Below are 13,327 nucleotides of genomic sequence, written 5' to 3'. Positions count from 1 at the left end.
CCTGGCTTTGTGTATCCATCTATTAATGCATCCTTCTGTTTGTGGGCAAGTTGGTTTTACGCCGCTTTCAGCATCACGGCGGGGGGCATGTGGGGAATTGAACCCGGGTCTTTGACGTGACAAGCGAACGCTTTAACCACTGGGCTACCCCACCGCTCCCTTCTGTTTGTGTGTATTGATTCAATAGTACTCGTATTCCAGATTGTATTGAATCATATCAACCACTTTCATAATTCCATCATACGTTGTCATGCTCCAGAGCGTCTTCCAGGTTCAGTGCGATCGACCCCGGCATGTTGTTATACAAACTCATATATTATAGAGAAATCCACTCCCGTTTCATGGATATCAGTTCCTGCATCATTGTCCCGGCTTTATATCCTCATCAGTACAATATGATGTGGTAGACACAATGCCTCGTCAACCGCTTCCATATCGCCACCTGGCTAAGACACAAGTGATTGCTTTTGCGGAAAATTACATCACTTGTGACACAGTGTTGCGCGATAACGTCTCCAGATCGTACAGTCAGTGGTAAATTTTCCCTATCGATTAACACTGTATACGTTTCTTAGGGGATGTTCATCGCCAAGTGATAGGACCCTTGCGTAACGAAAAATCGACACGGCAGACCTTTTCTCCCAACAGCTTGGCAACGTTGGCCTCGGTGCCACGGAGGCTCTGATTTACTGAGCGGCTCGAATCAACTTGTAATAGAGTTTCTTCCCAAAAGTTTAAATTTCTACTTTCCGGTGATGATTGGTACAACGCATGCGCAGACACGAGGGACTGACTTAACCTTCTTTTTCTAGTGTGCCTTGATCAATGATGACTTTGTGAGCATTCTGACCTTTGATGACTCGGATATTCTTACTCGTTGCTTCTTCATCCAGTGCAGGTAAGTGCTTTGTCGACTTATGATGTAATATTTGCCTTTATTCAGTATATGTTTCAACCAGTGAGTCCAATTTGACTCTTGTTCAAATTTCATAGGAGCCTTCCAATCCTTTGAAAAATATTGACATGTGCATGGATATCATGAATATGGTGTTTTTCAGAAAGTGTTTGAATATCACATTAGTAGCCTGTATAATATGCCTGTGGCAGAACGCTCTCAGTGTTAGTCATGCATCCGTTAGCCTGTAAATCTGAAGCTATGCCATATTCTGAAAATTGTCTTTAGTGATTTTGGTTGGACTTTTTCGCCATCCTGTTTTTGACGTTATCTGCGATTAACTGGACCAATTTTTCGGCTCGGCGATTTGGTTTATGACGTGGCATCGTCCTCTGATAGTTTGGATTGTGTGGTCCAGACTCGAATATAAACTGGTTGGAATGTTGCTGAAAAAACCGTGGTAACAGCAAATACAAGGCAGGTAAAATAGAATATCACTGTGAAAATGAATGATTTCAGAGACTGATTTCATCATGTGTCATCGTGTTCTGAACATATTCCTTAGTCATTGTTTCTGAGACTGATTTCATCATGTGTCATCGTGTTCTGAACATATTCCTGAGTCATTGTTTCTGAGACTGATTTCATCATGTGTCATCGTGTTCTGAACATATTCCGGAGCCATTGTTTCTGAGACTGATTTCATCATGTGTCATCGTGTTCTGAACATATTCCTGAGTCATTGTTTCTGAGACTGATTTCATCATGTGTCATCGTGTTCTGAACATATTCCGGAGCCATTGTTTCTGAGACTGATTTCATCATGTGTCATCGTGTTCTGAACATATTCCTGAGTCATTGTTTCTGAGACTGATTTCATCATGTGTCATCGTGTTCTGAACATATTCGGGCGGTGGGGTAGCCTAGTGGTTAAAGCGTTGGCTCGTCACGCCGAAGACCCGGGTTCGAATCCCCACATGGGTACAATGTGTGAAGCCCATTTCTGGTGTCCCCCGCCGTGATGTTGCTGGAATATTGCTAAAAGCGGCGTAAACCCAAACTCACTCAGTCAGTCAGTCAGTCTGAACATATTCCTGAGTCATTGTTTCTGAGACTGATTTCATCATGTGTCATCGTGTTCTGAACATATTCCTGAGTCATTGTTTCTGAAAAAGGAATACTGGAGTAAAGTGGTTAAATTGTTGGTTCGTCACACCGAAAACACTGTTTTGATTTACAATATTGATGCAATACATGAGAAAAGTAGCGTAAACCCATATCCATTCACAAATATTGGTTTCGTTAATGTCACGTTTTGTCAACCGATCTCCCATCACGAGTATGAGACTATCCTCGACAATGATATCAGGCAGATGATGTAGTTAAAAGCATGATGCTTGTCAAAAAGAATCGGAAAATCGATCCCTACATTACTCAAATGTCATAACGGTAATAGGCACGTATGCATCGCACGTCGTCGTTCACTAATCATGTAGATAATAACAATAAGTTACAATTACAGCATCATCGATGACGTAAGGGAAACGTTTCTGCTGATTCAGCTTTCCCGGCTGTCGTCAGCCTATTGTAGCTGTCAGATTAGAGAAGTGCAGGTGTACATAGTGATGATTTATTAAATGTTTATATAGAATAGAATACAATACAATAATACTTTAATGCCTTTTCAGGAATTTGTGTTACATCAGCAGAGCTACTGACACATTAGAGAGATACCAAACATATTTACATAAATTCTTTGATTTAGGTATCTTCACATTTGTTTAAGAGAGATATGGTACTTGGAATAAAGGATGTACGGGCTCTCTTAGTTTTCACAATTGGAACTTTGTAGCGGCGGCCTGAAGGGGGGAGGTTGTATTCCGAATTTAAGTAGTGAGTACGGTCAGATATGATTTTGACAGCTTGATTAACGATTTGCAGCTCATATATTGATGATAAACATTCAAATCTGACACCTGCGATTTTATTTGCAGTGTTAACAATTTTGTCTATTTTAGATTTGAGATGAACTGAGAGAGACCCGTACCAACAATGGAAGGAAAATGTTAAAATACTCTGAATAAATGCTACTAAGAAAGAAAGGTATGCAGTATTCATGATCGTCATGTCGGAATATGAACAATAGCATATTGATCCCAAGGACAAGCCGGCATGTGGCTTGTCTTTCAGTTTCAGTTTGCTGTTTAAAGCTGCACTCAGCAATATTCCAGCTATATGGTGGCGGTGTGTAAATAATCCCAGCTAACAATGTTACGTTCTCACAACGTTATGCTTTCGTTGTTACAACGTTATTCTGTGGACTCTCATTTACGTTGTCACAACGTTGTGGCCAGACGTTTTGATACGTCATTTTCACGTCGCCACACGTTTCAAGTTATTTGATGCTAACGTTGTCTTAATGTTCAAAATCCATTAAACGTTTACAGTTGAATAGTTTTCCCAGTAGTGAAAAGTACATAAGAACCAAAGCAGAAATTTGCTTCAATGTTTATTCGTCAATTTGCATGTTGTTTTGGTCGGGTGTTTCCTGAAGCTGTAGCTGAATAGTGAAGAAAGAATCTCAAAGAGAAAAGGTTTACAGAAAACTCTATCGTGACACCAAGTTACAAGAAACGTTGTTACAACGTTCAACGTTGTGACATAACGTTATAACATGACGTATCGTTGTGACAACATTGCGTCATGACGTTATCAATCTACAAGCTTCCCACAACGTTGCGAAAACGTTGTGTGTTAGCTGGGAATCGTGCCTGGACCAGATAATCCAGTGATCAACAGCACGAGCATTGATCTACGAAATCGGGGGATACGATGACGTGTCAACCAAATCAGCGAGCCTGACCACCTGATCCTGTTAGTCGCCTCTCATGGCAAGCATTTGCTGCTGAAGACCAATTCTAACCATGATTTTCTCGGGTCTCAGGTTCAGTGCTCTTTAGAAAGTGCACAAAGAAACTGATTCATAGAGAATTCTAAACGATGTCCCGTGTAATGCCATGTTTAGTATTTTATTTATTACTCACCCAACGTTAGCAAAATAATATCGAGCAAAGTACTTCTTTCCTAAGAATTCAACGAGTTTGATGACTCTCAGCTTTCCGCAAGTCAAGCTTGGTCTAATAAGATTGTGACAGAGGTATAAATTAGCATTGTGACGTCATAACTGTAAACTACTTTGACGTCATACGCTCGGCATCACGCGATGTTATTGCACAATGTGTAATAACATTGTAAAATTATTAAACAGTGATATCTTCAACGGGTGAGTAATAAATGCACATAGTCTCTGGAGGTGAAGGTCATCAGTGGCCAATCGATAAGGCTCCGCTATTTGCTGTGCAAAGTTGCGCCCCCTGAGCGTGGCAAAATCTGGTTCGAGTCCCAGGTTCGACGTGTTTGTTATTCCAACAAAATGACTGGTGTTTCACACATTACATCCATTTGCTTGTGTCCATCTTCGGAGTGACGAACGAAAACCTTAAACATAAGGCAAAAGCATCGCTCTCCATCCAGTGATATAACCTTTCCTCCGTCCCTCATTTCCTCCAACGTCCCTTCTATAAGACAAGGTAACATACATGCAAAAGGAACAGTATGTCATCATGCCATAAGATACTGGGGGAACAAATATGGGAACACCACTTCATGGCACGTTATTTATTCTCAGATTTCCTCCCGCAGCGCTGATGATGAAAATATTAAAGGAACGCTTGAATTTGTCTGTTCCTTTATTTGTTTCCTTCAGTATGTGTAATTTGTTAGATGACAAGTCAAAACATTGATTACACAACAGTCTCGTTTCCTGCTGACTGGGTTCCGTCCTATTGCGCAACTTAGTACAATAACCAGTCCATAATTTTGAGACCAATTCATTCAACTGGATACATATATATTAATCAGTATTATTTGATACATTTAACCACTTGTATATTGCAACACTACGCTCCTTCTAATCCTTGCAACCACGTCGTCCAGCGCGCTCTGTCGTACAGCGAGCTCTGACATACGGAAATCTGGAAATCGTGGAAATCTCAAAACGCGGTTCTGCAGCTAGAAAAGTTTGGCGGTCTGGTACGGAATTGATATTATATCAATCACATTGTACGTCACAGAACTACACTGAATAAGCGCAAAAACACATAACAGGTGTAACCAGTGAGCCAGATGCATTGTGAATCCTTTTACGACCTCATCAAACAGGGGCAGTCTGTGACGTCTTAGTTAAGGTCATGCTGCCGACACCTCGCCATAAAATATAGAAATACGATGTAATTAAAGTTTAAAATTAAAATTAATTTGTAAATACCATTTTCTTATGAAACAAGAAATTGGAATTCAGTGTAACCATACTTATTTGTGGTGTCTCTTTTCTCTTTCACACGAGAACATTTGGATCGACTGAAAAGTAGGTCATTGTCTGATTAGGTTAATGAGACTCATGTTTCGGTTTGCACAAAAAGTTAAGGAACACCTGAATGTTTTTCATACCCATAGTTAATACCGCCTTCCAATTGCGGGTGTTCCTAACTTATTGTGAGTAGTATATATTAATTAAGGCAATTTGTCTACACTTATCACACACAACGTGCGGGGACTGTCGAGGATGGGTGAAGGAGGGACTTGATTAGATGAGGCCACTATGTCAGGGGGATGATGATAATGCGTCTGGGACGGAATCATACATCCTCAGACGGATGAACCTGACCATAATATTTACTCAGGCTTCGTCGCCATTCATATCCTGAGTGATGTTTGTCCTTATCAATAGCCCGTCTCAATCAGCGTCGGCGAGAGAAGGGTCAGGTAGCCTTCTGAACTGCACACAGTGTGTGTATGTAACACATCGATGTATTTAAAGTGTCGTGTTTTCAACACGCTGGACGGCATTGTCAAGTATCGGTTACCTGTGGGCGTCATCGTTGACATTAGTAGAAGGCTGCATTGAACAATCGATGTTTGATACAACTATGTTGTCTTTCCTGGTCACATACTGGGTTTATCATGACTACCCAATAATATAATGTTTTCAAAGCAACGAACTCCAAACGAGCGTATTCCGTTGCAGCGTTTAAGTACAGTCCTATTGTTATGCTTAGTTATACTTTGGGATGGGATTTGTTCTGAAAAAGTCATTTTTACCATATTTTGATATTGTCCTAAAATCCTTCTTGTGACCTAATAGAAGATTCGGATGTGTTTTCTTTACTCGATAGTGTCAACATGTAATTGTACTGGTTTGTAGTGAATTTTGAATGTTTTCCAGCAAAACTTTGCATTTCCTTGTGATCTATACATGATATAATAAACATGGGTGACAATTATCGGACCCGTGAAGATCCGGGTTAGAATTGGTCTTCAGTAACCCATGCTTGTCGTAAGAGGCGACTAACGGGTGGTCAGGCTCGCTGACTTTGCTGACACATGTAATCGAATCCCAATTGCGTAGATCGATGCTCATGGTGTTGATCACTGTATCCAGGCTCGATTATTTACAGACCGCCGCCATATATCTGGAATGTTGCTGAGTGCGGCGTTAAAAAACAAGCAAACCAAATTTAAGACAATTGCAATGAATGTTTGATACAAACATTGCATTCCTTTTCAGTGGTTACCTCTAGTATTAATATATACAGAAGGTAGTTGTTCTTGGTTGTAGTGAATGTTTGATGTTTGACACAAACTTTCTATTCTTACCCTTTCCTTGGTACCTGTTGCTGTTAACAAAGAGGATACCTGTGCTTAGTTGTGGTGAATGACTGATATTTGACTCAAACATTGTATTCCTTGTCACTTGTTACCTGTACATGTTTGTGTTCACATTGAACACAACTGCGTTAGTTGCAGTGAATGACTGATGTTTGACAAAAACCGTGTATTTATTTTAACCCTGGTTCATCACTGATTTTCAGTAATCCATTCTGTTTCTGAGATTAGTTAAGACTGGGTACTATTTTGCGCTTACGTTTTATATTTTCACTGGTTGTACCAGTACAAGTTGGTGTAAACTAGGGCTGTAACGATGCATCGAACTATCGATGGATTGCAATTGTTGAGTCTCCGATAGCAATTAATCGATGGTAGAAACGAAAAACTATCAATTCATCGATATTATGTGTGACTACCGATAGTTAAGTAATTGACTTCCGTTGACAAATGCGCAGTGCAAAATACAGGAAGTACCAGATTCGTTCACTTTGCTTTAGAGTTATCTGCCCCTGTTAACTCTTAAACAAACTTGATCTGGGTCCCAAGTTTCTTGTCAGTTATTAAAAGAGACTCAAACTACTTCAGCTTGTTTTGTTTCATATGAACTATACATGCATTTGGGAAATGACTTCAAATGAGACAATTCAAGGAGAAAAACGCTATTGCAACAGTATTGCAATAGTTGGTCGCAATAGACTATCGCAATCACAATAGTTGTTTCCCCTTCAATAGTCACCCCTAGTGTTAACACAGAATACAATTGTACCTGGATGCAAAGGTGCAGTGAATGGTTGGTGTTTGATTAAAAAATTGTATTCATTTCGACTGGTTGCCTGTTGGTCTTAACATAGAAGACAACTGTATTTGCAGTGAATGTTTGATGTTGGAAACAAAGTTTGGATTACTTTTCATTGGTTGCCTGCTGTTAACATGGTCGACATCGGAGGTAGGTTGCAGGGAATGTTTCATTTATCAGCTACCTGTTGGCGTTACTGCTCAGACAGTATTCCACTAGGTTGGTGACTTGAACGATGCATGCTGCATCCAAATTATGTCGATGAATGCTCATGATATCAATCACTGCATACTTAGAAGAGGTACATCTTTTCGCTTCGAAATGCATCAATTACCTTTTTCCTTACCCACAAAACTCATTTAGTGAAAATGCTTTGTTTTGCAAAGTTTTTGTAGAGGTACAATCAGTTTGTTTTGGAAAATAAATATCATATTCTACCTCAGAATGTCCAATGGTCGGGCTCGTCACTTCGTCTCTTAGAAACATTGGTTTTGCAGTTTTGTTTTTATTTAAATGTCAAAGCCACGGAATGATTAGTCTCGGATATCCACCAAAGCATACTTTGGGGGGCGCAAAAAGCAATTTAAAAGAAATTTATTTGAATGGGACACTGAAAACCAGCGATGGCACCAGGTGTCCGCAAACGTGTAAGCATGTCCTGCTGTAACGGTTTCACCCGCCACTTTCACAATTTGCCTTAACGGTAAGAGTCTATTGGCCAGTGACTCACCTAGTAATGCTGCCTTACTTAACAAAATAACAGTAATCTTGAAATTTCAGTATTTCTGGCAACAAGACGCATACTTCTATGACAGTAACTGAAATGCCTCTGTTTAAGTGACTACAAGTTTGAAGTACACCAACATACATTGTGTGTACAGCTAAGCACCACCACACTCAGGTGATTTGTTTATTCGATGCCATTTCGGCTAAAAGGATTTTGCTGACTATGGCATGAATATTTTCACCGATCCTCACACTCAATAAGGAAACTATTGGTAATGATGCCAAGTAGAAAATGTATTCGAAAATATGAAACTCATTTGTTTTATTCACGTTTAAGTTTGTTCTGGCAGTCTGTGTGATGGGTCTCTGGCGTGAAGAGATGTGGACATGACTTCTTTGGTATCAGTATTATGTTTTGATGACAGGTTTCTCAAGTCTTTTAAGAACCTGGAAGTTTAGATGCGTAGAAACTTTTCGTTTTAGATCATGCATCCTGTTTATAGTTTCCATCATCGGATATATTTAAGATCCAAGTTTATAGCTATTTCAAGAATAATTTAACTCCTCTTTCCGTCGCATTTCATAGGCCGGGTTCGTTGGTATCAAAAACTTCTAACGTGACTACTTTTTTACTCAACCCAGCATCTTATGATGAGTGTGGGATGAAACTGTCCTCAGTAACCTGAATGTATTCTGTGCGGTGGGTTGGCCCGGTAGTTAAAACGTTCGCTTGTCACATTCGATTACCCACAAAGGGTACAATGTGCGAAGCCCATTTCTGGTGTCAACCGTTGTGATATTATGGAATGTTACTAAAACCATAGTCACTGATATGTATGCTTGTCGTAAGAGGGGGCTCGTGCGATCAAACACGTGTCATTGTATCCCGGTGGAGCGGAACAATGCTCAAAATATCCACCTCTGTTTTTTCTGAACCAACTAAAGCTGGCGTTCTCTTTACTACAGCATTAAACTACAGTCACTTATCCAGTAACTTACTCATGACATTAATGAGTGAGTGAGTGAGTTTAGTTTTACGCAGCACTCAGCAATATTCCAGCTATATGGCGGCGGTCTGTAAATAATCGAGTCTGGACCAGACAAACGAGTGATCAACAGCATGAGCATCGATCATTGGGAACCGATGACATGTGTCAACCAAGTTAGCGAGCCTGACAACCCGATCCCATTAGTCGCCTCTTACGACAAGCATGGGTTACTGAAGGCCAATATTCTAACCCGGATCTTCACGGGTTCATGGCATTAATGAAGAATGGTATCCATTGATACCTCTTATTTTAACTTATAATAATTATATTTTGGGATTGACTCTCAGTACGTTTCAGAACACAGATTAACTCCTACATTGTAAGTAACAAAGTTAAGCAATCGCCACTGGGAGTTCGAATCCTCGCAACGAGTAAAATATGTTTGTAGTTTGTCTGCGACATAATCAGAAGACTTTGAAGTTGATTCACCCAAAATGACGTCAATATATAACATTAGAAAATTTGTAACCGGAATTATACACATTCATAAAACAAATTTTCAAAATCAAATCAATTAACATCCTTTAAACAATAACCGCAAAGACGTATCCATATATGTTTTACATGCACAAGCAATCGTGTTGCAAGAAGCATAACGCCAGCCCCAGGCCATCTGTAAACCGCAGCACCACAAACAGTCCATTTCCAGTGTGCGGACACCTATATCATTACCTCGGGAAAGAATTACAGTCTTTTGATGTCGGGAATATTGATTTGGCAGCGTAGTCGATGGTCTTTGGAGATAACCCGGACCGGCGACGTCTTATATACCGCTATACTCTGTCTGTCTCTGCCCGCTCTACTGACACATGTAACGATTACCGCTAACAGATAATTGTGATTTGAATATAATTAATGATGTATATTTAAGAGGCTTCGGCTAGGATCACTGACAAAAAAACGCCATTAGCATAGAAACGGCTGTCATTTAAGGAATAAACAGCGAAGGCCAAATGATATTGGATGCCTTGATGATGAATCCTGACATTTACAGAACGTCATGTTATAGGAATGGAGATAATATAAGTGCTAAAAGTGTTCTCAGAAATATTCATAGAATCAAAATAAGGTAACGATTAGTTTCTGAAAACCTTTAATGTGGATGTACCATGTGGAAAACGTGAAAGTTTTCCGTCCCAATATCTTCTGTATTAAGCACCATCTGTCTACACCTTGTCATAATGGAACTCTACAAGCCAGCAGTTAATGACACATGGTGTTCGTTACAAAGTTGTTCTTGGGTTACAAGCAAGAATGTATTTCAAACCATGAAAGGACAGACACTACACTTTGACTCTGCAAGGATTTGATCTTTGATTGCCATTCCCAAAGACCCGCTTCTCCTTGAATTGTTTGCCCTCCATCAGTTGACACGCTTCCTGTTCTACTGTTTTCGTTAATTATAAAGTGTTGGTAGATGGATACATTTTGCCTACTCTGAACAAGCAGCAACAAACACGCCCTGTACCCATTATAAGCCTCTCGTGTCCAATGGTTATTATAAGAGTCTTCACAAATCAGGATTTTGGGGTTACAGTATGTTCGTTGGCATTGGCCTTGTGCAGCTAGACTTGTGACAAAGACAAAGAAAGACAGACACATTTCTCCACTGTTAAAGAAACTTCATTGGTTGAAGGTGGCGGACAGAATCACTTATAAAGTGCTCAGTTAAGCTTCAAAGCAAGGACAGGCCTAGCCCCTGTGTATGTCCAGGAACTCCAGGAGTACAAGCCCGCGAGATCTCTTAGATCCATGGGACAACGCATGCTGTGTGTTCCACACGCAAGGACCACCACCTATGGAGATCAATCCTTCGCCAGAGCAGCTTCACGACTCTGGAATAATCTGCCATTAAAACTGAGACTTGTAAATAACTTGGCCACTTTTAAAACCAATCTCAAACCCAACCTTTTCTCAAAGACTTACGCCTAGACCGAGTGGACATTGTTTTTGACACATGTGACAATGACATGCATCCTCTCAAAGCGCTTTAGAGCAGTTATACTGACTGGATTCTTGCGCTATATAAGTTCATAGTTGATGGTGATAATGCTGTCAGACAATGCTCTAACACCATAGTGACGCACCTGGAATACTGTGGACTGTATCGATCAGCATGTCACAAAGGTATTAACACCACACACCCGGCTCTCCAAAACTTACATCGTTTATTCAATTGCATACATTATAGTTACATAGTTAAGTGTATACTCGTGAAGATCCGGGTTACAAATGGTCTTCAGTAACCCTTGCTTGTCGTAAGAGGCAACTAACAGGATCGGGTTGTCAGGCTCGCTGACTTGGTTGACACGTGTCATCGTAAACCAGTTGCATAGATCGAAAACAAGTGAATCTTCTTTCTTTCTAAAACGGATTACGATGACATGATTCTGGTGGGCCAGATGACGACACACGAGACACATTTGTTTTGTTAATTATTTCTTGTTTGTCTTTCAATGAATATTTCTCTTGAGCAAATCCCAAAGGCAGCAATATGAAATGTCCCTTCCTCGAACAAGATCCACGATATCCTTTGGCTTTCGTTCCCAGTTTTATCGGTAATACTGACATGATTTTATAAACCGCCTCTATCTTAAACACTGGTCACAAAACCGGATTACCTTCATCTCATGCCGACCAACGACTTTCCCCGTACTAACGGAAGCGAATGAAACAGAGGCGTTTTGTCAACTATTTTTGTAAGAGTAAAATCGATACACGTCGAACTGTTTCTTCTCCAACGCTGCATCAAAGGCCCTCCAGGGAACTCTGGGGAAATTCCATACATCCTGAATAGCCAAAAAAGAACCAGTTCCAGGAAGTACAGTATATTCCCAATAGCTTGTAAAAAGCGACTGTTCTAAACGTGGCTAACGTATGGATGTGTGATAGCAGAAGAAAGGGGGTTGCAATATATCGCCTTGACACTTCCCCATGGCGTGTGTATGTATCATTCATGGTCTGTCATGGGAACAACGCTGTCCGTTACCTGTCATACACGTATGTTTGTTTTACAAACATTCCCAATAACTGAGGCAGAAATTCTGCAGCTATTTCTTTCAGTACAAAGTGAGCATTGGAAACATAATCAATGTCTGCATGTAGCAAGCACTCTTGGTTGGCAAAAGTTTCTCAGAAAGTTTTAAAAGTTTTGAACTCTGTTTAGATGATGAATTCGAAGTATTATCATTTTTATAAGGTTCTATCAGCCGAAGGGGTGATTTTTAGTGAGGTTAGGGTGAGAAGGCGCCATTGACTCCCTGACCACAAAGCCATATGAATCTCCGACTATCCTAAACTATCGCTGTGATCAACGAGTAGGATGTTTCCGTGATTCGTGACTTTGATCAACATTCACCAACTGATCTTGTCATTACCAGTAAGAACAACGCTGTCACAACTGTGGGATAATAGCCTTAAATTGTCTGTCTTATGAGTTTGATTTTAAGTTTGAGTCTAATTGGAGTCTCTCTCTCTCTCATCCATGCTTCCCTTTGTTAGGAATGCCCTGACCGTACCGTGTTCTCTGATTACATCTGCTTCCATGCACAGTACGTTTAGGTATCCCTAATTTCCTATGGCCATTTACTTGTCCGTCCACTGGTCATGCCACGCCGTGTACTGTACATGGGGATATCCCGATTGTGTCATGTTTCCTTGAATTGGATGTCCAAAGCAAACATCCGACTATGGTCAGTGACGATTAGCAGAACACGATGCTTATCAACGTCATCAGTTTGTTGCTAAGGTGGCTTGGGTATGACGTATTTGAAGATTTGCTGCCGAGACATTTCAAGATGTCTTCGTGAAATAAGATGGAAACGTTTAAATGAAAAGTTGAGCGTCTTGTGCTGTTTTACAGACAGACAGAGTTTAGTCAGTAATAATATCTAACAGGCCCGTGTTACAATTTTTGTTACAACAATTTTGTTGTCACGTAGAGAAACATTCTTGGAAAATACACACTTTAGACATCTGGCTATTGCTTTAACGATACATCTGTTTTGTGAATTCAATAAATTTATCATTTGGGATTTACATACATATTTGCCATCGAGTGATCTTAAATATTTTATTCTCAAATCATTATATTGTTCGTTTGCAAGGTCGTAACTTATGGACATATTCTTCGTA

The 13,327-nt window shown here is 40.2% G+C and overlaps 1 protein-coding gene across 2 annotated transcripts in view; it reads left to right on the top strand.

Annotated features, from left to right (window-relative positions):
• Positions 1-439: 439 nt before the first annotated feature.
• LOC124283619 (synaptotagmin-7-like) overlaps positions 440-13,327 on the top strand; it is a 482,711-nt gene continuing 469,823 nt past the window's right edge. The window contains exon 1 of one of the 2 annotated variants that reach the window (XM_046719606.1): positions 440-898. The gene's annotated coding sequence lies outside the window, so the exon portion shown is untranslated. The remainder of the gene's footprint in view (positions 899-13,327) is intronic. The other variant, XM_046719608.1, reaches the window with a different exon arrangement.

This window comes from Haliotis rubra, unplaced genomic scaffold, assembly GCF_003918875.1.
Source record: "Haliotis rubra isolate DU_JTF1 unplaced genomic scaffold, ASM391887v1 Scf319, whole genome shotgun sequence".
In the NCBI taxonomy this organism is placed as follows: Eukaryota; Metazoa; Mollusca; class Gastropoda; order Lepetellida; family Haliotidae; genus Haliotis; species Haliotis rubra.
The sequence above is the reverse complement of the archived record's forward strand: the minus strand, read 5'-3'. Positions and strand labels throughout refer to the sequence as shown.